The sequence below is a fragment of the Dermacentor variabilis genome, chromosome 4 (genome assembly GCF_050947875.1).
Source record: "Dermacentor variabilis isolate Ectoservices chromosome 4, ASM5094787v1, whole genome shotgun sequence".
Classification (NCBI taxonomy): Eukaryota; Metazoa; Arthropoda; class Arachnida; order Ixodida; family Ixodidae; genus Dermacentor; species Dermacentor variabilis.
The window spans coordinates 123,253,823-123,279,618 of NC_134571.1; the positions used below are offsets into that span (position 1 = coordinate 123,253,823).

General features: G+C 46.8%; 1 protein-coding gene across 1 annotated transcript in view; it reads right to left on the reverse strand.

Annotated features, from left to right (window-relative positions):
- Tsp74F (Tetraspanin 74F) overlaps positions 1-24,985 on the reverse strand; it is a 458,205-nt gene extending 433,220 nt beyond the window's left edge. The window contains exon 1 of the mRNA XM_075690187.1: positions 24,648-24,985. The gene's annotated coding sequence lies outside the window, so the exon portion shown is untranslated. The remainder of the gene's footprint in view (positions 1-24,647) is intronic.
- Between the last annotated feature and the right edge of the window lie 811 nt (positions 24,986-25,796).

The following is a 25,796-nucleotide window of genomic DNA, read 5'->3' on the forward strand; positions in this document are numbered from 1 at the left end:
AAAATTACCTCGAATATTTTGGACATTGTTGCAGCCAAACGCAGAGCTTTGAGGTCAGTAGAAGGTTCGCCTGGCCTTGGAACAGCAACCGCTATGCAATACTTCCACTCACTTGGAATTATGACGTCTGCCCATATTTCATAGACGATATCGTGAAACGAATCTAGAACGCCTCCATCCCAGTAGTGGAGAATCATATGGAATGTTATCGTAATCCGGCGTAGAGTGTATCTTGGTGACTTCCAATTGCCGCCAGCAACTTACATTTACTACTTACTAGCTGTCTGTCCTGTCAAGTCCTATTGACTTGAATTGACTCGAATTGAATTTTATTTCTCGGTCATTCAAACGAGGGCAGGCTGAGACTAAAGGCATAAAACCTGACAAAGGTCTCGGTCCCCGTAAGCGACAGGTTCGAAAGGAGATTACACACATATGCACAACTTGCAAGTTACGACAGACTTGATTACTGCGAAAAAAAATCATAGGAACAGTGTCTATTGTCATCGTATTCAAATACCTTCAATTTCACAAAGCAGTGTACAGCACGGCTAAGTACAAATAAAAAGTTCAGATTCTAATGATGGATTAAAATTAAATCAACAATTTTTAGTAAGTATAAACGGTATCGAATTTATAGAGCATTATGAAGCAACAGCATGCGCACAGAAGGAAAAAAAAGAAGAAAGAAAAAATCACATATCCTAACTATGTGCTAAAATAATACAAAATAAAATGAGGGAAAAATTAAATTTTATACAGGACATGGATGCATTTAAATATGAACGTACTAAGACCAAAAATGCAATAACAAAAGGTGTTTAATTAAATGATATCGTGTGAATTTTGAAAAGAAAATAAACCCTGGCGTTAAACCGCTCATACGTTTACGATATGTCACGTTTACTGAACGGTTCGCATGTACCTAAACGATCCAGATGATCTTGTGTAACCGAAGCAGCCGTGGGATGATGCGTAATTCGGGAAAGAACTGCAGGCAGCTTTATCGGCGAAGTATTCCATAATGATATCGAGGGCTAATCTTATGCTTGCTTCTGCTGGTGCTGGTTTCGATCCCCTTCCTTTCTTCGCCTTAAACGTGCTCCAGGGGGCCCAGCTGTTTGGCACTAGAAGTAAGGCGTGTACATAATTCCTGCCAATGTCTTGGGGCCAACCGTTTTTCGTTATTCCAAGCACGGGCAGGATTCGGTTGACCGTGGCTCGGGCCTGTACTTCCTCTGAGTTGCGGCGAGATTTGTAGACGTAACAGAAAAAAAGTAACCGATTACAATTACAATTACTTCATCAAAAATGTAATTAAATGAAATTACCGATTACTAGTCCACGAAAGTGATCGAGGAATTGTTCGTGAGTAGTTGATGGAGATGAGATGAATATTTACAATTATTATTAGGGTTATAATTATATTCGAGTGCTGATTGCCGTGTTATAGTTTGTTATCTTAACTACTACACGCAGAGGCAAGAAACAGCGCGCGCTTTAGATACTATAGATGAGATGAATATTTACAATTATTATTAGGGTTATAATTATATTCGAGTGCTGATTGCCGTGTTATAGTTTGTTAACGAAACTACCCCTCAATTCTAAATACTTTAAGGCAGTTTTCCTAGTCTCTAAAGCCGCTCGAGTTCACGCTGCTCCTCTGGCGGCCATTTTTCCAAGAAATTATGCCTTCCAACCACTCGACTGTCGCGGACAACACCAGCCCCTTTCCACATAAGTATGAGGCTCGGAGCAGGAGCTATAGCGCTTGAAAGTAACCGCTGGCTTGACGAACCAACCGACTGAGCTGCCTTTCCGGGCAACATTGAAGGATCACGAGTTCAAATCACATGTTATGTTCCTTTTTTTTTTTAAAGGTATTTTCCTTCCTTTTATCACTGTACGGAAACCCTCCTAGAAAAAAAAATTATATATCCTCAATTATGTGTGGCCACACATGTGCAGGTCATAAATACCAGGTTCTCTAGCCGAGTGCCATCCATGCGGTATAACCGAGCTCAGATTGGTCCACCTTGACTGATCAAATAGGGCGCCACTGTAGGTTAAATGAGGCGTACAACTCCTGCGGGACCCGCCGTGGTTGCTCAGTGGTCATGGTGTTAGACTGCTGAGCACGAGGTCGCGGGATCGGACCCCGGCCACGGCGGCCGCATTTCGATGGGGGCGAAATGCGAAAACACCCGTGTACTTAGAATTAGGTGCACGTTAAAGAACCCCAGGTGGTCGAAATTTTCGGAGTCCTCCACTACGGCGTGCATAATCAGAAAGTGGTTTTTGTCACGCAAAACACCATAATTCAATTTTTAATTTAACTCCTGCGGGGACGGTAGAGTATCCGTCTCCAGTGCAAGAGGACCGTGATTCAAATCCCGGTGCCGCGCAATTCTCCTCCGGGAAATACAAAAAAAAAGAAAAAAAAACCGTGTGTTGAGAAATTGCACAAACAGGCCTGGAGTGCGGCCTGATCCCGGTGACCAGAACCGGTAACGCACTCTCTCACCAGAGCAGGATTGGCCACCCTGGTGCAGTACTTGGCCACAACCTCCTATATGAATACAACAATCAAACCCCGGCCCTCAGTCCCCAGCAGCCGCGAAGCAACTGACCACGGCGGCGGTCAGATCTGTAACGCTGCAGAGGGTGCTAAGAATACCTGGCTCCGGACAGGCCGCCATTGGAATCTGAACCTGGCAACGTTTAACGTTAGAACGCTATCTAGTGAGGCGAGTCTAGCAGTATTATTGGAGGAATTAGAGGGTAGTAAATGGGATATAATAGGGCTCAGTGAGGTTAGGAGGACAAAAGAAGCATATACAGTGCTAAAAAGCGGGCATGTACTGTGTTACCGGGGCTTAGCGGAGAGGCGAGAACTAGGAGTCGGATTCCTGATTAATAAGGAAATAGCTGGTAACATACAGGAATTCTATAGCATTAACGAGAGGGTGGCAGGTCTTGTTGTGAAACTTAATAAGAGGTACAAATTGAAGGTGGTACAAGTCTATGCCCCTACATGCAGTCATGATGACCAGGAAGTCGAAAGCTTTTATGAAGACGTGGAATCGGCGATGGGTAAAGTCAAAACAAAATACACTATACTGATGGGCGACTTCAATGCCAGGGTAGGCAAGAAGCAGGCTGGAGACAAGTCAGTGGGGGAATATGGCATAGGCTCTAGGAATAGCAGAGGAGAATTATTAGTAGAGTTCGCAGAACAGAATAATATGCGGATAATGAACACCTTTTTCCGCAAGCGGGTTAGTCGAAAGTGGACGTGGAGGAGCCCGAATGGTGAGACTAGAAATGAAATCGACTTCATACTCTGCGCGAACCCTGGCATCATACAAGATGTAGACGTACTCGGCAAGGTACGCTGCAGTGACCATAGGATGGTAAGAACTCGAATTAGCCTAGACTTGAGGAGGGAACGGAAGAAACTGGTACACAAGAAGCCAATCAATGAATTAGCGGTAAGAGGGAAACTAGAGGAATTCCGGATCAAGCTACAGAACAGGTATTCGGCTTTAACTCAGGAAGATGACCTTAGTGTTGAAGCAATGAACGACTATCTGATGGGAACCATTAAGGAGTGCGCAATAGAAGTCGGTGGTAACTCCGTTAGACAGGAAACCAGTAAGCTATCGCAGGAGACGAAAGATCTGATCAAGAAACGCCAATGTATGAAAGCCTCTAACCCTACAGCTAGAATAGAACTGGCAGAACTTTCTAAGTTAATCAACAAGCGTAAGACAGCGGACATCAGGAACTATAATATGGATAGAATTGAACAGGCTCTCAGGAACGGAGGAAGCCTAAAAACAGTGAAGAAGAAACTAGGAATAGGCAAGAATCAGATGTGTGCGTTAAGAGACAAAGCCGGCAATATCGTTACTAATATGGATGAGATAGTTCAAGTGGCTGAGGAGTTCTATAGAGATTTATACAGTGCCAGTGGCACCCACGACGATAGTGGAAGAGAGAATAGCCTAGAGGAATTCGAAATCCCACAAGTAACGCCGGAAGAAGTAAAGAACGCCTTGGGAGCTATTCAAAGAGGGAAGGCAGCTGGGGAGGATCAGGTAACAGCAGATTTGTTGAAGGATGGTGGTCAGATTGTTCTAGAGAAACTGGCCACCCTGTTTACGCAATGCCTCATAACCTCGAGCGTACCGGAATCTTGGAAGAACGCTAACATAATCCTAATCCATAAGAAAGGCGACGCCAAAGACTTGAAAAATTATAGACCGATCAGCTTACTGTCCGTTGCCTACAAAGTATTTACTAAGGTAATCGCAAATAGAATCAGGAACACCTTAGACTTCTGTCAACCAAAGGACCAGGCAGGATTCCGTAAAGGCTACTCCACAATAGACCATATCCACACTATCAATCAAGTGATAGAGAAATGTGCAGAATATAACCAACCGTTATATATAGCTTTCATTGATTACGAGAAAGCGTTTGATTCAGTCGAAACCTCAGCAGTCATGGAGGCATTACGGAATCAGGGTGTAGATGAGCCATATGTAAAGATACTGGAAGATATCTATAGCGGCTCCACAGCCACCGTAGTCCTCCACAAATAAAGCAACAAAATCCCTATAAAGAAAGGCGTCAGACAGGGAGATACGATATCTCCAATGCTATTCACAGCATGTTTACAGGAGGTATTCAGAGGCCTGGAGTGGGAAGAATTGGGGATAAAAGTTGATGGAGAATACCTTAGCAACTTGCGATTCGCTGATGATATTGCCTTGCTTAGTAACTCAGGAGACCAATTGCAATGCATGCTCACTGACCTGGAGAGGCAAAGCAGAAGGGTGGGTCTGAAAATTAATCTGCAGAAAACTAAAGTAATGTTTAACAGGCTCGGAAGGGAACAGCAGTTTACGATAGGTAGCGAAGCACTGGAAGGGGTAAGGGACTACATCTACTTAGGGCAGGTAGTGACCACAGATCCGGATCATGAGACTGAAATAACCAGAAGAATAAGAATGGGCTGGGGTGCGTTTGGCAGGCATTCTCAAATCATGAACAGCAGGTTGCCACTATCCCTCAAAAGGAAAGTGTATAACAGCTGTGTGTTACCAGTACTCACATATGGGGCAGAAACCTGGAGACTTACGAAAAGGGTTCTGCTGAAATTGAGGACGACGCAACGAGCTATGGAAAGAAGAATGATGGGTGTGACGTTAAGGGATAAGAAAAGAGCAGATTGGGTGAGGCAACAAACGCGGGTAAACGACATCTTAGTTGAAATCAAGAAAAAGAAATGGGCATGGGCCGGACATGTAATGAGGAGGGAAGATAACCGATGGTCACTAAGGGTTACGGACTGGATTCCAAGGGAAGGGATGCGTAGCAGGGGGCGGCAGAAAGTTAGGTGGGCGGATGACATTAAGACGTTTGCAGGGACAACATGGCCACAATTAGTACATGACCGGGGTAGTTGGAGAAGTATGGGAGAGGCCTTTGCCCTGCAGTGGGCGTAACTAGGCTGATGATGATGATGATGATGATGAATTTATTACTTTTACGTTACTAGTCTACGAACATTTATTATGACTGCATATATACACTAAACAGCTGAGTGAGTTGTCCTGGCATTTTCAGTGAGTCCACTGCAGCCCTTCATACATTGCTTATCTGCACTAACAATTGTTTTTTTTTACTCCGCTGTTCATTATCCCTCGTTCTTGTTGCGAGAACACCAGCAGCGACACTGAAAACTCGCTCGAGGAGGAAAAACAAAGGGAAATACGGAGTAGTTAGCGAGTTCGTCCGATGTGCGCGTTGCAGGGTTAGGGAGGGGCTATAACGTGTACGGATTTTGCGCACAAGATTGGGGATACTCCGCATCTGAGTTCTCTATAAAGCGCAATGCTTCGTCGCAGCTGGAACTTAAAGAAGACACTACCAATTCGGTCAATGAAAATATCGCAGAATACATCGACCGCGTACGTGGTTTCTCGGCATTAATGTCAAAAGTGGACTTCGATATCGAGACACACCAGCACAGGTTCAATTTGTCGTCCAACGTCTGGCGGAGCCTTCAGATGAGCAAAGAAACACTGAGACTCCGCATTTGCTTATGTGAACATGCACATTCGCGAGGATATTACGCAGCACGATCCCTGGCATTCTACTGAAGTTTTCACCAAATTCAGGTTCTCAAAGCTGCGTCACCTGTTACAGCCTGTGTCATCAGTAAAGCAACTGTTTACACCTAAATGGTTGCTGAAAAAGCAACTAAATGACAATGAGCAATATCCAGGAACACATGTTTCGTTGAGTTACAAAACAACAAAAAAAATGTAGTTGATTACAAGTAATTAATTACACGTAATCATTTACGTACAAGTCTGCTTTCGACAGGCGTACAATGAGGCTCTGCGACGCTGGGCCCGGAGTCTGAGCAATTTAATGGACGGGGCTGACTGATATAGTTAACGTTGCGGACTTCCCCTTATCCACTTCGCTGTAAGCGTTGATATTCAAGTTCACAGTGCACGAAAGACGTGGATGACTCCGACAGATTCTCCTGCGGTGCGTCGTTTGCAGTGCTCTTCTATCGGAGGGCACAACGAGCGTTGGGCACAGAAAGTCATCGTGGCCGCGAGTAGAACACAACTACCTCAAACCAGTAGCTTCGTGTCTACATTGGTGCCCGGAGCAGCCCATTCCCGCACGCGGTGTGTCAGGTGCCGCGTCTCGAACAGACCCGAGCGTAAAAAAAAAAGAAAAGAAAAAGATACAAGTAGGAAGAAATATTTCGTCATTCCTAAAGAACTGCCCCAGTTTGCCATATTTTTGACTAAGCATCTCGCCACAAATTATCGAAAAGCTCGAGCAATAATGGTCGTTGTGAGCTCTGGTGACCATGGCTGGCACTCGAGCTCAATTAACAGCAGTATGCTATTCAGTCACTCCGTGTTGTTACATTGTGTGCCAAGTATTACATGGGCTAATGAACTTCCCTCACTTCTTTTTTTTTTTTTGTGCGAAAGGAAATTTCCAGTTTCGCCCAAACGCGTGGATGAAGGCGCGCAACCAACGGCACTGCATGCGTCGAACCTAGACGGCCGGCGAAATGAGAAGGAAGACCGGCTGCGTATTTCAACCGCCCAAAGAAAGGACCAGATAGATAGTCCGTCCCGCTCACACTAGCGCATGCACCACAGCGTGGTATAACTATATACTTAAAACGAAAAGGTCCGGACACCAACCAAAATGGCTGAAAATATATATTTACGTTCCGAAAAATAAATATATATTCCAAACCATTTTGGTCGGCGCCCGGACCTCTTCCTTTTAAGTATGCTTCATCCCGACCAGGCGGGCTTCCGTCATACTCTCGACTTCCCGTGGTATGAAGCAAGTAGGAAGCAAGTAGGCTTATCAGCAGCAACGCTAATCAACGTGTGTGCGCACAACGCTAATGCCATCAACGGAGGCCAGAACGCTGCTCTGTAAAGCCGGTTGCGGCAGAGCCGATTGAGCACCGGCGAGACTGCAGTGTAGCTCGTTTCTCTTCCGGTTCACTGCAGCGTGGCGGCGTGGACGCGACTTCGTCGCTTTGGCAGCCAAACGCACGGCGCGTCTCTGAAACTCTGGTGACCTTCTAACCCTCTCCGCGCGGGCCCTGCGTGCTCGTCGATACCGTGACAACACAACAGTGACGGCGCCGACGGTGCTCACGCAAATCGAGCATCTCAAAAGATTAGCCTTGGCCTTAAGACCTTTCCTCAGTCTTGCAAAGTCTTATTGATGAAATAGGCTGTGAAGGCCTGCGTGCCATATGTTTCGGGCCGTACTTTTGCTTTATAAGACTGAGGGCTATAGTGAGACCTATCCAGTAGTATGTGTGGGCGTGGCCCACTCTTTGCTTTCGTGCTGCCAAGCTTTCGTGCTTCTTGCGAGCAACACTCGCTTAAACAGAAGATAAAAGTTATTCAGCTCAATGACATTATACTTTCGCTGCATCCCAAGCAAAATATCTTTGTCTCCCACTAAAGAAAACGAATCAGTGCGAGGAGGTATGTGCAGACTGCAGAGTATGACGTTAACCGTTTAACGGTTGGGAAGGGGTACTGACGTCACTCTGAAGTCAACCAGATGCGAGGGAAAGGAGGCAAGGAAACAGGAGAGGGAAGAGAAGAAGATGTGGGGGCGAAAGCTTTAGCCAGCGCAGTCTCATAATTTGCTTCATGTCCGGCGAAGACGAGGAGGAGATGGAAGCTGCATAAAGCGTACACTCAGCGTTTGTCGAGTGACCATTAATGTAACAGCAAAAAAAAAAAAACATTTACCTGGGTTGATTACCTTTGAAATTTTTACCACACATGATTGCCCTACAGTGCGGCGTGCAATTTGCGCGGGTGCGATGAGACTCTGGAGCACCTTCTGTGCCACTCTCATCCTTTGGCATACACGACGTACTGTACAACCTAAACTCGACCTGTTAGATAATAGAGCGCACTCGGAAGAAAAGTGTTTTTCCGAGCGTGAATGGAGCGCGCGAATACACGCAAAACTGCCTCGCGACTGGCCGCTCGAGGTCCTTTGCGCGTTTTCGTGGACTTTTTTTCGCACACCTTTATGTAGCATGTATTGACCAGCTAGCAGGAAGCTATGTATATCGGGAGTTTTTCATGTTGCTCTACAATTTTCTCATTGACACATTTAATCAAGTTATAGTATTTGAGAAGTTGAATAATGGCTTAAGGCTAATTACGCAATTCGGAGCGATGCAAAAAATAATCTGAGCATCTCCAAACGACGGCAAGCAACATTACTACTTTGGTTCTGTCCAGTTACGTGGCATTCGCGTATATATAAATCTTGGGGCATAACAGTTGGGAGACGCCGTATAAAAGGGCAACAAATATGTCTTGTAAGGGAACATAAGTCTATTCGTGAGCGGTAGCTTGGCAAAGTAGGAAGAATACTTTTCTTTTTTCGCGTGACGGTGGTGACGTCACCACACTTGTCTTCCCCGGGAAGCTGTGGCGATGCTTTCGCACCAGCTACGCGTGACGTGTGAACTTTGACAGCGAGCCGAGTAAGTTGTTCACTGATTAAAAAAAAAAAAAAAAAAACGACCGCCATATTTGCGACTAACCAACGACGTAATTAGTTTAACAAACTCTGAGAATTTCTTTGTGAACTCCCTCCATAAACGATCCAGGCGCGCGAAAATACATTAAATTCACGACCACATCAAATAAATACACAGTGCAGCCAAATAGTATATCACAGGAGAAGTTAATTGTAATGTTTAATTGAAATGCAGAATTAATAATGAAAAGTTACATGAAAATGTACTAGATGACTCAACCTGCGGTAAATGTTGCGTCGCGCTGCCGAAGACCGAAGCTGTGATTGAAGTGGGGTATTCGAAATAGAAAGCTCATCCTTCATTCTACCCTGTTACAGTCACCATTATTTTGTGGAACAAATGGCACTAGTCTTTCGAAAGAGTATCCTACCGTGCCCAAAGCGACTTCGGCTTACCCTTTAGAATACCTTTAAGGCGGACTAAAGACGGTCAGTGATATGCTGTATGTATGTATATGCTCCGCTGTGAACTTTTTCACTAATTGCATAACAATGTTTCAAGCAAGGTGAGTTTTATTTCACGGAGTATCTTAACTATCTGAAGAAGGACAAGTCCACTTCTCAATACATTGGCTCCTGCTTTCACATTGTTCTCGTTTTGCTCATCGTCTTGAATTCCCATCTCCCGCCTTCCCAGTGTTTTCCCTTAACTATCACTGTCACATTAACCAGAAGGCTTATCCGTCCAGAGGAGCCCCGTTCCATTTACGCTCAGTCCCTGCCCGTTAAAATGCCTTCCAACGCTCTTCGGTAACAATGTTTACGCTGTCACCTTAACGTAACGGCTTCAAATATATTCTGGGTCATTTATTCCTTCAATATCGTAACCGTCCCACGTCTCATATACGTCTCATATACGTCTCATATACGTCTCATATACGTCTCATATACGTCTCATATGCGGCGATCGCTTGTGGCTTGTTCACAGGTCTTTCTAGGGATATTCGGTGTGACCTGTCTCGGGTCATTCACGCATATTCAACTCTGTGATCGCTCGAACAGCGTGCATTGTACGAAGTAGTATGTCTCGTTATGGTGACGCTGACTGTGCTGCGACTATACGCCAACTTAGGAATCTACGCGACAGCACCCTCGCATACAGCCTTGTTTATTAAAGCAAATATTTTTTTTGCTTACTTCCCAGGTTTCGCGTGGCTGCCTCGGTGCTGGGTGCCAGTGTGCCGGCCGCTACCTCGGCGGATATATATATATACGAGTGGAATATGAAACTACGAGCGAAGAGGCTCATGCAACCCTCGTAGGCTGGCCAAGTATGCATAGCGCTGTTCTGCGCAACGAAAATATTACTTGCTGCATAAAACCTGCACATGTAATGACTGATCACAGACATACATAAAGCACACCAGCCTGTTAGTGAGATGGGAAATTATATTTAATGAATTCTTTGATACAGCCACTCACAGTTGCGTAGCAAAGTGCACACGCATCTTGCCGTTAGAGAAGCGACCTTCTGCAGCGACGTCGGCGCGTAAAATTCTGGGCAGATCCGGCAACATGTAGGAAGCGTGGAGTGTGACTGAGTGACGCGTACGAAAATGCAATCTTGTTCCGAGATTTCGACAAATACAACGTTGGTGTAAGCTCCAAAGATTTATTTAAATAAGAATAAAAACACCAGTCACTTAACTTCGCTTACAGAAAACTAGAATCCGCAATGCATGCAGGTTTAGAATTACTGCAAATTGCGTGATGTATATCTTTCACGTATTTTATTTTGTGTTTATTCATGGTTTCTTTACTTTGCAGATTCCTCATTACATGCTCCTCTCATGCAAAAAAAAAAAAACAAATAAAAGAGAACACAGTTTCAAGCCCTGGAGCTAACGGATAATCGTGTTACATAATTCGCTCCTTTAGTGTGCATGCATCTGAGAGCCTGCTATTCAAAACAATATTTTTTTTCTTTAGTTGCAGAGGGAGTTCTTCTCACAGATGACTTAATTTTCGTTTCAGTCTCTCTGAATGTAAAGCCGTGCGCGACCGACAAACCCCACAAACTCGCACGACGAGAGGCACACGACAGACACGTAATAATTTCGGTGCACTGCTAACAAGGGCCTCGCTGGCGACGACGTGACGTTGCACGCCCACCGCCGGGATGCGTTTCTTGATTAAGGGCGGCCTTTAGGTCTTTCTCGACGACGGCCTACGTTCGGTGCGAAGTGTTCCATTAATCCGGCGCGTCTTCTACAAGAGCGCATGCTCGGGCGCATCCTTTTACGCGACACGGCCACCTTTCTCTGCTCGCGCGTGAGCAGGTGGCCTGCCAGCTGTTAGCCAGGCTAAGGAAAAAGAGAGGGGGAGGGGGCAGTGGGAGAGGGGCGAGTGACCAGTCAAACTCGTTCTCCGCGCCGTACGGCTGCCAAACGCCACCAAAGGCCCGGCGATCCTACGAAGACAGGCAATTTCTCCCGCGTCTCTTCACACCGCCCGGAGCCGCACGTGCTTGTTTGTCAATCAAGTAGCTTGCGGTACGCCGCCTCGCATATACGCAGAGACAGTGCACTGCAGCGAACACGAAGTAAGAAGTGACGGACAAGCTGGCAGGGCAAAGGTGGCAATTTGCTTTCCAGCGCGCGTCTTGGCGTTGTGGCGATGGAAAGCGAACCGTGCCCACACTCGGCGCGAGCCACTAAACGCGCTCTCACGCTCGCGGGAGGAACGAGCGAGGAATGCGAGCTGTCCCGTGCAGGCTTCGTTCGTCGATTGCCGACTGCGAACGGGCGCGTGCTGCTGGGGGACGATGGCGATGGCCTAGTTCCGTGCAGTTGGGGGAACGGGAAGCGCCGAAGAGAATTTGGTTTTCGCATTGCGCGAACCAATTAGTACTTTGTTTTGCGTGGGCGGTAATCTGACCCCTTGACGTTGGAGAGAGGTCTCTGTAGACTGCATATAAATTGAGTCGATTGTGTGGGACTCCGTACTATGCAAGCGCCGTGCAAGCAAAAAATTCAGCAGAGACACTCAGGACTGCTAACGTGTGGGAATGAGAAAGCATTATAGCCGCCTTGGTCTTTTTTTTTTCTTACTTACCGCACGTTCCTTGTTCACGCAAGCTGTCGCCAACGTTCTAACTGCGCCTCGGTAAGGCCAGATGGAAACGCGCCAAGCGTCTAAGCGCGCTCGCTTGCCCGCGAGGAATTCATAACTCGAAGGACCACGCCTTTATGGTCAGCCAGAGCCGTGGAGCCGCCGTGTCGCCGGAGAAGCGTGCTCGTCTCCCACCCCAGAGGCCCCGTTTCGATTCCCGCCTATAGCGAAATTTGCCTAATATTCTTTGCAAAGGCGTTAATTTACTTTGTTTACAGGAACCTCCCTGAGAAATGTGACGTCAATTCGAGTATTCTTTAATGTGGTTTTACTCTTTGCCGTCGGCCATTTTTGGTGCCGTCACTCGGTCGCGCCGCCGACTACAACGCCGGATTTTTCGCGTAATGGGGCATAAAATGCTTTCGCATTAAAATATTTCAGCACAGCTTTACCGTTCTATTGTCACCGCTAAGCAAAAAGCCTGGCACTGACTTCGCATAACTGCGCGTGCGCAGTTCGGTGTGAACCGTAGCTGTATCGGTACAATCAATAGCGCTATGTCAGAATACTCTGGCGTTCGCACCAATCATAACCACGGGCTGCTGGAATATGCGCGCTGTTGGGACCACGCATTTCCTTTCTCTCTTTTGTTTCTTATTTGTCATCATCACCGTCATCACGTTATCGTTGCAAAAGGGAAAAGGAGCGCACCCATATCATAGAGAAAGAAAAAGACCAAGAGCGGACACTCCGAGATTGATTGATTGATTGATTGATTGATTGATTGATTGAATGATTGATTGATTGAAAGCTTCATTATTCGACCGAGATGGGGTGTCCGCCTCTTAATCTACACGTAGGTAGGGGGGGGGGGGGTGACGAAGCAGTCCCCGCGCGTTGAGGACGGTGAGTCTTCACGGCCTCAACGGCCAGGCGAGAAATCTGGCTTCAGGAACTACGTCACGGCTACGTAACGAACTAGTGCTCTCACCAAACGCCAGAGGACGCAGGCGCACAAAAAGAAAATGTTGTAATGAATTCTGCTCAATCGTTTTACAAAATAATAATTATACGCCCAAGTTTGGCGTGTTTCTTATGCATAAAAACAGAATTTATCCAAGACACCTACCGTGCTTTTTGTTCTTCATCCGTACTGCCGTCAACACCAATCACCATTCGTCCATCGAGAAAAAAAAAATCAATGATTCGTGTACCAGCGACGTGCCAGCGGGAATGTTTTGTGAACGTCGGCTGCGACGGTGTTTTCATGTGTGAGACAGGTGAGTCGCGTTTTCAAGCGAAGCCTGGAGTAACTGACTTGTGAGGGCCTGAGGTTCGCTAAAAAAAACCAGATTGCGGCTCTATATGAGGCGGCTAGACGGGAACAATGCGAAAAGCATGCCCCCTCAAGAAACGCGTAGCGAGAGGGCTGTACCATGTACTTTCTTGCTACCCCCGCCGAGAACGGAATAATCTTTGTTGGTTTCGTTCCGTGAAAATCATAACAACGCGAAGCTGCCATTAACCTGCACCGGTTCACGGCTGTGCACTGCACTAAGACTCAGCTTGTAAGACGCCATCGAGATGCTGCGTCTCGGTTTGCGAGGGTAAACCGTTCTTGCCCAGCGCTATTTGCGATATCCACGGTATCGGCGTTCCATTGAAATAGTTCGTGTTGGCGGACTATAACGATCTGCTGGACAACGCCTAAGGCCAATATCATGAATTGCACATTTCAGGAAAATTCCGGTTTCGAGAAAATTGAATCCCTAACCCGCGTTTAAATGATCGCGTGACGGTTGACGGTTTTTTCTTTGGCCCGTTCTAGAGGCTGACGAACGCTGGAAAGAACGTAAAAGACGCCACGCTGATTCAGACCGAAAACGGCGTTCCGGGGACGTGCGCTACACGGTAATAAAGAAATAAAGAAAAGCAGGACGTTAGGCACGCTGTAGACAAGGTTTGCTTGCTCGTTTCCCTTATAGAGTAAGCGCTCCTGAACATTTTAATGATATTGCTTGCAAACAATGGCATGAGACATAAACAGCGAGCATAGATTATTGCGTTTTGTCCTGCAGCGAGGTGTGTATCTACGGCGCACGGACGGGCGCTGGTGTATACGTCCGTGCGGATTGTTGATAAAGAAAAGTAACGGTGGGGAAAAGTCACCAATGACTACTGCATGTACTTATTGCGGCGGCCGTGTTGGGAAGTACTGCTCGTTCTAGTAATTTTCGGTTCCTTATCATTCTTGAGTGGCGGTAGACACTGCACAACGTATTGTCGCGTAGGCGTGGCGTGGGGCGCATTTGAACATAGACCTCGTATTTGGACGTTTCGAATGTATCTTTATCACGCTTATGTGAACTGCTATTTTGCCTACCAATGTACTCCTTATACTGAGTACGTACAGGGGTGTCCAAAAGTTCACAGGCCACAGTGTCATGGGATTACATAGGATGTTGGCCTGGGAACTTTTGAACACTCCTGTACGGGGCCTTAACATTTATCCTTGTAAGTCCGAGTTATATGGGTCAGAGGTCCGGATGTGTCGGTGGTTTTATATTGTGCATCGGTTCGCAATTCATTCAAAGCGGTTTCCTGGTACAGTTATGACGTGTACATATGTTTTTGTTAATGAACGAAGCGTGCACTTATTGACATTTTCAGACCGTGCTGATGCCATGCCGTCCGGCGGTCCAAGCTACGGCAGCTACTGCTGTGTGTCGTGGTGCTTTGACAAGGGCAGAACCCAGAAGAAGCCTATCTTGCCTTGCAATAAAAACATTGCGGAAACTCTGTCTCTTTGATACATATGAGCGCTTGTACCATAACACAGAAGACAAGTGCGATGGATAAAGCCGTAGTGAATTATGATTACCTCTATCTCCATCTGTTATAAATTAATCGAACTAAAAATTGCGCCACGACCTCAATTCACACCAAATATTGAACTAGATAATATAGTGAATCGCTAAATCAAAACGACAAATAAAAGTGTTGCCATTTGGGTGACGAAAAGTGGTCTGAAATGACAAGCTTCCGCTGCAGCCCGACGTCGGTTACGAGGGGTAATCCAAATTTCGCGCCAGCGAAACCGAAACAGGAAGTGCAGGCCAGTTGCTCTCATCAACCGCGAGGCGCGCTAGGGTCGATTGGGCCGCTGGGGTGTATGGAAGTGTCCACCCTTGACTTTTTTTTTTCTTTCTCTATGCCCGTACGTTGCATCAGATTCTTTGTCGGTTACCTGACGTTCCTGTCTTACAAGCAAGAGAGCCGCGAAGTCAGTGTATCATCGCGCAGTCGTACTGAGGCCTGCTGCACACTGTTGGCGGTATAACCTGGTGCCTTTCGAGAGTGTTCATCTGCCAATAATTCTTAAGTATCACATGTGCGTGTAAATTCGCGACCACTAACTTAATTTTCAGCTCTACACAGGTGTATCTTCGATATTAAAGGTTACAGACCTCCATTATGATGCATCATAATGCCGCTCAGCCGTTGTCTTTCGCCGTAGCCGGCCGAACCGAGATCAAACCGCAATTCAGTTACCTCCAAGAGGGAGAGAGAGAAACAGGCAGAAGGCAATTCTATTGCCAGAAGAGCGCTTGATTTGCTACCCTGCGCTGATGGGAGGGAACAAGGGAATCTCTTCTACATCGAACACCTTTACAATGAAAGGACTTTCATAACGAAGGAATAATTCTGTACCGGTTCTATCTTTATATATTGTGGGCTGTGCGGTGCGCAACCATTACAATGAAGTGAGATGCAGAACGAGTGTTTTTGGAGGCCCCAAGCACTTCGTTATAAAGCCATTCTATTGTAGAAAAGCTAGAGAGATAGAGAAAAGGGGAGGTTCTATGAAAGCGTTAACGCATGCGGAGGGCGCTACGCTCTTGGCTCAGTTCGCACGAGCTAATACTCCTAATAGTTCCGACTGCGGAATCCGTCATTCCAGAGTGCCACTTATCAAGTCAGATATAGAGCTCTAGTTATGCTTTCTCCCCGTGGCCAAGTTCTAAGTCTATTGCTCCCATATGCCTGCTCTCTCAAAAAAAGAATTTGCACTGGCAGTGCTTAAGGCATTTTCCATTTTAAAGCGAAGCTGTAAATGGGGGGTGTCCCGAGTAAAGCGTCCGCGTGAACATCAAGCGTCTATACTCATTACTGGACCACTAAATATCGTAGCGAGTTGTTGTCGTCGTGGTGGTAGTCATCCTCGTTGTTGTTGCTGCTGGAACGTTTATTAATTATACGATGACAAAAAAGCGGTATCCGGCCACAGGAAGTACGTTCACGAGGGTGTGGAAAGAGAAGCAATATGGGGTAAATTCGAAAATTGTCGACCATTCTTGCGTCGCGCACAAAAAAGCAGCAGCAACTAGAAAATGAGCCGCCTTCTTTCGAGGATACCTTTGGAAATGGACGACTGGGAGGGAATCATGGGGAGGGGACCCTGAGGCCTCATTGTAGAGGAAGGAGTGGACGCCCTTCCTCGGGATTTCGAAAAGAGGGAGGAGAGGGAAAATTGTTGCGGTTGACGTGCGGAAAATGTTTCGAGTATGAGGAATAATTGGTTCAGCTGGCAGGTTGTTAGGGAACTTCGTTATTATCTTGCTCGCGCCATTTGTAACTCAAACTACCGTGAACTATTGCGTGGACAGAGTTCAAAGAATGGAGTAATTACTACAAGAACATGCCGGCGTAGCTTTAAAGCCATTGAGAACAAGGTATTCCACAAAAGCTAACAAAGCACCATACCGGCCACAAAACGCCTTCTAAACAAAGTAACAGAAAAAGACAACTTTGAATTGTCACTGTATAAACGCGATGATGGCTTCACATACATATTGCAGACGCTCTAAATTCTTGTAGGTGCATTGAAAGTCTCTTTTATAGCTCGGTTGAACGTATTACATGGAAGAAAGTGCACTCTTCGAAGCCACCGGTGTTGGGAAAAAACGGCTGAACAACGCCGAAGAGTCACTTGACCCACCCTCCGTTGGCGCCATGGAAAAAGTGGCTGCTGAGTGGAGTCATTGAAAGAGGAGCACTGCGTAATTACGAAGCAGGATAAGTGCAGCTAGAAGTAGTATTATGATCCTGCAAAGCTGCAAAATTATGTAGGGGCCTTCATTATCATTATTAGTTTTTCCTTCTTCAAATCAACAAGTAGAGGCCTTTGCCTAGGTGACGCTACTGAGGCAATACGTAACGCGGCGACTATTTCGGACATGTATATCGTAATGGAAAAGCGCAGTAATTGGTCTCAACTGCGACAAGCTTATTTACATACTCGTCGCAAACGAAACACGCCAGACACATCATAGTACGTCACGAGGGTCAAGACACACTCATCTTTCGAGCTACACATCGTGGCGCAGCTTACGCGTTATGCAGTACTGAATTTTCACCAACAGGAAGCAAAACGGTGCCTACGGAGCGGTCACTTGGTGAAATAGGGGCTCAAACTTACAATAAGCAGTGGACTCGTGTCTAAACGTTGAGCCTGAAGTAGATCAAATGAAGGACGGAAGAGGATAATCTCTGTGTTTTCTTGCGCTGATTCATTGTCACCGATCCTATGCAACCAATTTGCTCCGTTGATTCTAGTCGAAGAACGGACGCTACAGTCGGGGTGCACCGGCGTTTTGTCGCCAACTCCAGGGACGGCTGCATGCAGGATGGAGAGAAAGGCGCTGCAGCAGCGCTCCAACACCCCGAAATCTACGTCACGTGGCCAGAGCCGGCTGAGTTTTTTTCTTCGTTTGTCCCCCCACGTAGCTCAACACGGCATGAACCACTTTCGTGCAACGTTGTGCACGAAAGGCCAGTATGAAAAAAAAAAGAGGGGGGGGGGGGGTGAGAGCAGCGAGAGAGAACAATACGGCGCTGGAGAACTTACATCACTGTCCACACATCATACCAGATAACACATCATACCAGAACCGCTTAAGCGGTTCTGGTATGATGTGTTAAGTACGTTGCGAGACGCTATAGAAGCCGTGCTCCCGTGTAATTTTACTCTTTCTTAGTGGAAGCAATCATGCCACGTGCCAACTCTACTCTACGAGTGTCCCAGTCTCTCAGGCACATGATAGATTGACTTTTTATGGACGCGATGCCACGCCATTTGAAAAACGCACGAAGCCAAGACCCTGGTGACTCATTCATCAGGGCAGAGCTAAACAGCGGGTCCTGCTAAATGGCCCCTTTGCGTGATTCCTTCAGCGCAATTCCTCGAGATATTATTTAACTGCTATTGTAGATGTACTCTCCCTCTCTCTCTTTCTCTAGCTCACGTGTGAGTGCCACGTTTTCTCACCAGTGGAAACGGGCCGGTGGCGACTTCATTTTCTCCATGAAAGGAACAAAGCTTGCGCCCTCACGAACGCTGTGGACGAGATGACAGATTAAGAAGGAGTGCGGCGCGGGAGACGGGAAACAATGGAAGGTAGCAGCTACTTCAAAGCGACGCTAATGATAAGTAACAACTTAAACTAGATTTCTTGACTGCGCTTATGAATTACTGACCTTCGTTGCGAGCGTACACGCACGGTGCAGCAAAAAAGAAATCCCAGGACACCTAAGTACTTAGCGTTGTGAACGCGAACGCACTAATGTCCAATTGAACGCCGCTGAGCGGCCCTTCGAGTTATGAACTCCTCGCGGGCAAGCGAGCACGTTGAGACGCTTTGCGCGTTTTGATTTGGGCTTACTACAGTGTACTAGAAGGCTTTTAGCCTTCTAGTACACTGTAAAGAGCCTTCTAGTACACTGCAGTTTTCTTTTGTGTTTGCCAGAAACGCTGTTCTTTTTTACTGGAAACACCTCTCTCGATGTAAGCTCCAATACCGTAGGCACTTCCAACAGAAACCTAAGTCCATCGCACACTGAACTAGAAGTGCGCACTGGATCGAGCCGATCAGATGGCCCAGGTCTGGCCCTGCCCACGGGCCGGACTCGGGCAGCCCGGATGATATTTAACCAGGCTCAGTATGTATGGAAACTCAGCCTGCAGGGTTTCGAAACACTGTGCTTCATCTGCTGCACTTGCCTTTGTGGACGGCCTGATTCGACCCCGCGGGCTTGATTTTAATTTAATTTCATTTATTTCCACCCTAAAGGCCCAAGGGCATTACATAAAGGGGCGGGGGGGGGGGTGTAAGAGACATATGACACGGCTTTAAAAAATAAGAACATTGCTAACCATTGTCTCTAAACTTTAGCGAGCGCAACTTCAGTGCTGAATGATACACCACGCAAGAACGGCGCACTCGTGTGACCCCTGAGGACAACTTCTAGTTTCTTTACGACAATTTTTGAATAGCTTCGCGCTCTTGTATTTCGCCATCTTGAGTAATTTATTTAAAAGTCAAAATAACACCAATGGTATCATATTTGTTCATCCTAATATGTTTCCCGTTGTTTTGTTTCTATTTTTTATATCATATAGCTATATTGCTACGGGGCAGTTTCCTTCCACGAAGGATGTTTTGTCCTCAAGGAAAGTTGTATTGCGTGCGAAGTTGTCTGAGTGGTTGCTGCAAATTTGGTTGGGTATACGTGTACAAATTCGCTTTTTCTTTGATCGTGCGTAACCGGTTTGGGCATGTCCGCTCTCTTTTGCACTTATTTACTACTTCAAACAGGCCTCAAGCTATCATTGAAATGTTACTCTCATATTGTCTGCTGTCCGAAATGCCTCTGTGGTTACGAAATAGAGCACATATAACATGTCACGTTATGCAGCCGTTATGGAATAATGTGAGCGCGGGAAATGCACCGGTAATGCTTTTTTCATGTGGGTGCCGATTCGAGTGCCGATTTAGATTTTCATATGGCTACCGAAGCGACTCTAAGACAGCCGTTCGAAACTTTGCAAGAGCTAGGGTCCACAAACCCGCCAAACAAATCCTAAAACCACAAAATTTCAACGCCAGACCCATTAGAATCATATGGGATCCGGCCCACGCGTCGCGTCCTCAGCCCGAGGTTTCGTCAACCGGACAATGGTCGAGCCGGCCCTGAGGTCGGCGAAGAGACACCTTGACCACCTACCACGAAATGGCATTATATTATAGGAACAAAAGAAGGACGCTCCCACCACCGGACAAAATCTTTAATAAACCTCCACAAGTGGCATGGCGGAAGCCACAAACTAACACCTTCCCAAACCCCTATGTAAACTCCAAGGCCTACTCAGGTGTCTGCACCCCTGAATGTAAGCTCTGCGGGGCACAAAGGCAGATTTAAAGCACATTTATTCGAATGCAACAACCTAAACCGAACAGAGTATGGAAACTCTCGAACGAGCAAGAGTGGGAGGATGCGGTGTCCAACTCGGACTCGGCGGTTCAACTGCAGGCCGTCAGCTGGGCTTTGGAAGTCGCCGAAAAACAGGGCCTCACGACCATAGCATGCGGCACCGGAGGACCTGATTGGACGGCCACCTCACGCAGCATGGAAGCCCGCCAACATAAACCAAATCCTTTCTGTTGACGAAATAAGGTTGTTACTACCACCATATGAGACAGAAGCACGTGAGACAGAAAAGAGATTTATCAACATATGGCGCAGGGCGACATTTAAAGCATTGTCAACGACCACTGGCGGGCTGTACTGTGTTCTCAAGAAGTATTGACTATGGCAAATCGACACAGCCAGCGTGCCTAACAAAGTAAATAAAAAAAAACACGGTTAAGAGAGTACAAAACGATGTCGGGAGAGCTATAGGCGGGGGGGGGGGGGAGGAGAAGGAAAGTGCGTACTTCATTCGCGTTGTTTGATGGAGGAGGGCGGAGGAAGCTGGTCACGAAGCGAGGAGGAGGAGGCGAAGGAAGCAGAGAGAGAAAGCGCTAATGCCCACGTGCCAGCAACCATGTCCAAAGGAAGGAAGAAAAACCGGACACCCCGTCGAGTCCTATCGCGCGTTGAGTCAGGCGGCATGGCGACATCGATGATGACACCAATAAGAAGCCACGCTGGCGCATTTCTTTATTGCGTCCCCCTGCGCCCCTCTTTCGTTGACACTTCTCGCAGTTTTATTTCTTATCCGCAGTCCCGGTGGCGGCTGTATCGGCCGCATGACCGTTTTCACTTCCGGTTTGATCCTTTCGAGGCCGGCGACGTGAACTGCTCGGAGAAACAGTGGTTGAACTAAATGATATGGTTGGCCTCTGGGATGACGTAAAACATCACGCATGGTTTGTCTTGAGCTGCCTTGGCGCTGTCCGAATTCGCGTATAACTGCTTACAATTAGACTTTGCACACACAGACATGCCTCTATGCTTGACTTACATACATTGTCCATGTCGCAAATCTAGAGTCTCACATGTTTTCGAGCGTGTAGAGAAATGTTCACCTAAGTAGTGACGGTGTCTCTGCTACTCGCGGTTACCTCTGTATCCGCTTGCCAGCAACGCATGTCACCATATCTCGCAGGGAGTCTACGCGAATGAATACTTATATTATTAGCCGATGCTGTCCGTTTCCCAATGAAGCAAAAACGAAAAAAAAAAGAACGCCGTTTTGGATCAGTGCCTTCGCCTTTTTTGCGGCTTCGAAGGAAATCGAGATTTCGATTCACATCGCTGGTGGCCTCATTTTAGTTGAACGAAAGTGCGAAAGGGCTCCCGCACTCAGATTTAGGTACCTGTGTAAAAAAGTACGATGCTCAGAATCAGCCTGAAGCCCTCCACAACGACATTCTTCTGCAGCTTTTAGACAACCTCACCAACTATTCGTACGAGTTCTTGCCCTACATTTCGAGGTCGCACTTTGAGTTATTGAAGAGAAAGCAGCGTTGCTTTCAAAGAAATGTTGCAGAAGGCGCTGTTCTGTATTTAAAATCAGTACGATATCACAAATAGTTTCTGGAAAAGCACAGTTTAGTTGTTTATTTGCGCATGAAATGTCGAATGGTCATTACAAGTTGGCCTGAATTAAATAAATTGACTGTTATTTTGATGTAGCAATATACGAAATTCACTTTCACTATGCATCCTCGTTCATGTTTGGCTTTAATATGATGCGCAATGATATTGTGTTGTGCAACGTCTCAAGCTGCAATGGACAGTTTTCGCTGATGGGGCGCTTTTGAAAAAAAGAAGTTTGCATCATCATAAAAAACAAAAAAAAACAGACATTACGCTTCAATCAAGCCTCCTGTAGTCTGCCGTTATCTACTGTGCGCTTGTTACGTTTTCTTATCCTTTATTTGAAGAATTTATAGTTATCATGAAGGGTATATATATATATATATATATATATATATATATATATATATATATATATATATATATATATATATATATGTCTGGCTCCAAGACACGCCATTGCGTGTCTTGGAGCCAGAAGAAAATCGGCACACTAAAAAGCGCTGTCGCCAAACCGTGTCGCATGGCCAGTTAGCCGGTCTAGCTGAGCGAACGTTGCTGCCATTATGTTTCTGGCTGACGCTTGGCGAGTCCAATAAACCTCGTCACAGATCGGTTGATTGATTGATTTATTAGTGACTGATTGGTTGATTAATTCATTAATTTATTAATTCATTGATTGGACTGACAACTCATTTTTTACTCGTTCAATCAAATGCATTATTTCATCGGAACGCAACGCAGTCATGCACATCCTAGCTTGTTCAGCAACTCCGCATTAAGTGCCGTTATCACATGCGTATTGCATAATTCCCGCTTCTGAATTCGGAGATGTGGCCTGTCAACGTTACGCATGAGGATTTCGGCTTTGGCAGGGGCTATAACTTCACTGATGAAACAGAAGGTCAAACATCTCGGCACCCTATTCTTGCATACATAAACGGCATAAAGGGCCAAGACGAGTCATAACGGGGTCAGGGGTTCGGTGTTCACGAACCAAGAAATGTATTCCTTGCCACGCATGTCTTCACGCCGTTGCGCAATACACGACTCCGTCAAGAGCACGTGATCGAGTGCGAGCAACTGACCTAACTCTTCAAGGATTTGAGGACGCGCTGGCTCCCTTGGATACCCGCGCGATATGTCCTTGCGCACAAGCGAACGTGAGTTGATACCAAAGCACTACATCTGGAATATTTCAGGCTCCTATATCGGCAGTGTGCGCGGCATAACAAGATGCCCTGATTGCGTTGCCATATTTCCATTCGCTGTGGTTCATACGCATTTAAAGAGGGCATCAGTCGTAAAGTTTCAAGCGCTTTATCTAGGTATATAGAGGTAAAAGGCACTTAAGATTCGTTTTTACCCCTCTCTCTTTCTAGGGCTACAGCCATTTATCTTCAACCTAAATACAGTCAAATGCATCTGGTGTTTCAGTATCTGATTCTAAGCACGCCACCGTGGAGATTCTTTTCGTGGCTGGCACTGTCATGAGGCACTGTGCGAGCAACGCAATTGCAAATATTCAACGAACATGCTGCCAGCTTTTTAAACTAACCCTTATAATTTAGATTTTTCAAACCTGCACAAGATGTGGAAAGTGTTGCAGTTACTATAAAATTGCACATTCTCGCTTTTGTTTCTTTTTTTTTGTTTTCATGCCCCCTTTTTATTCTGTGATGCATTCGCGTTTGCAGATTGACTACAAAAAAAATATTCAAATGATCTTGACCTCTCTTCTTTTTGATGTAGATTATGACGTCATTATAGGCGACAAATGAGTCATCAGACTCATTTGTCGCCTCAAGTTCTAGAACCAAAAGGAAAGAACAAAGGTATTCGCCGTTGCTTACGCACAGAAGTACGTTCCGCGCTGAAAAATACACAAAAGATCGTTGTAACTGACGGCCCTTTCCATAAGAGGTCAAACATCCTTCGGACTAGGTCGAGGCTAGAACAGACCGCGCTCGTTCAGTTTTGTTCTTCCTTTCCTTCTTTCCTTCCTTCTTTCTTTCTTACTTACTTTCTTTCTTGCTTGCTTTCTTGTCACCTTCGCAGTCACAACAATGACAACATTCAAAACTGTGTGGGCAACAATCCATAGTTACGCGCATCACTTAGTTACCAACTAGAACGGGAGCATGCGTCGCGTATGCCTGCAAGCAGGTCACCACTGATTTCCCGGCCTCTTGCGTGGCTCTTGACACCGCGTAGCACAGCAGTTACAGCAATCGAGATAAACTCTCTCCCAGCATAGTGAAACAAAGGCAATCAACGCGGCCAACGTATCCAGTTTTCCTCGTGAAATAATTAAGAAATCTCAAACTACGATATTATTCAGGCGATCCTGGGCGAGCTAGAAACAATATACGACAGGGGATCATTTTACAACTCAACAGTTACGGGAGTACTAAAACTACTTGTAATATAAGATACAGATCACGAAAGTAAATATTCCCCACTAAATTCAACTTCTTTTTTTTTGTCAAGATATTGCATCCTCATCCCAGACGTCGATGCAATAACAAGGAACGAAGGAGTAACGTTCAACGCGAGCAGAATTTTTTACTCACCCTATGATGTCCACCGGCGCGTCGCTCCACACTAACATGCCCGCGGCGACGCAATTTCCACGCTCAATCCCCTACTCGTCACTGCAGCCAACGCGCACTGAGAAAACACAAGAAAACACAACCGCGACCCAGCGCAGTTTCACGCAAACGACACCGCAAGCTTTCCGCACTTTAACACTGCCTCACAGGACGGCAGCAGCGCACGGCAATATCCTGGCGTTGTTCTTCGCTCCTTTTTCGTGCACGGGTCGCGACAGCGGCCGCAGCCCACAGCGCGCGGAACCGGTAATCACGGGACGAATAGCGACGGGAGGCGCCGATGAGTGCAACACCGCCGCGGGACGACTGACAACGTCGCCCGGGCCACGCCGTTCGACCCTGGCGATTTGATTCGCCAAGCGACGGACGACGATCTCACGCAGCGCCGGCACAATGCGGCCCGCTTTTCGGGCTGTCAGTAAAGCGCGGCACTCTTTGCTCCCTCCCCTTGACGGGACGGAGGCCGATGCTGACAGACACGTAACCTGTCCACTGGCGCACTGCTATTCCTGTCGTCAAGTGCGGTGGCGTTGGTGGTGTATGAAGCACAACTCTCAAGGCACAGTAAAAAAGGGAAATGTGAAGCTGGGGTGGAACAAACTATTCACGGGGTTGCACTCTTTCTCGGCTACACAAGCGTTTGCTCGCCGGTCTTCCTCGCGTCAACGTCGTCGGTGCCGAGCCCCGAGGACAGGCAGATGTGCTCTTGCCACGGCAGGTAGTATACACACGTAAACAACGCACGTGGCTTCACTTTCTTTTTCTTTTTTTCTTCACGGTGCTGACACGGCGCGCTTGGTCGGCAGGAAAGCTGCAGAGTCGATCTACAGCTCGCTGCGCCGCCGGCTGCGTCGGCGAAAGAACACGTGCACGGGTCCGGAAATACTTTATCGCACCACACGGGGCAAAATACGCGACGCACGCTTCGCTCGCTGGCACCAGCACTGCTTCCTTCCGCGCGCGTTCGGCTTTCGATCGCGCTGTTCCGGGACCGGCCTATAACGGGACCGACGGCGCGCGCCGCTGTACTCCCTCGCACTCGAGTAGCGGAGGCCTCATCCTCCTTTCCTACACGACGACGATGCAGCGCACGGCGGCGGTGGCGGCCGG